The sequence below is a fragment of the Eimeria tenella genome, genomic scaffold, assembly GCF_000499545.2.
Source record: "Eimeria tenella Houghton genomic scaffold, Eth_scaff2309, whole genome shotgun sequence".
Taxonomy (NCBI): Eukaryota; Apicomplexa; class Conoidasida; order Eucoccidiorida; family Eimeriidae; genus Eimeria; species Eimeria tenella.
The window spans coordinates 3771-3978 of NW_013542168.1; positions in this window are offsets into that span (position 1 = coordinate 3771).

The following is a 208-nucleotide window of genomic DNA, read 5'->3' on the forward strand; positions in this document are numbered from 1 at the left end:
TCCATCCCGCTGCTGCTCGCAGAAGCCTTACCTTCCGCCGTCTCCCGCTGACGCCGCTTTCTTTCTGCTGCGGCCAGCTGCTGCTGCAGCTGCTGCTGCAGCTGCTGCTGCAGCTGCAGCTCCGCCAGCAGCAAACTTTCTTCTGTCCTGCACCTCTTAGCTGGGGGCCCCATTTGCAGCCCTGGGGCCTCTCGGCTGGGGGCCCCAC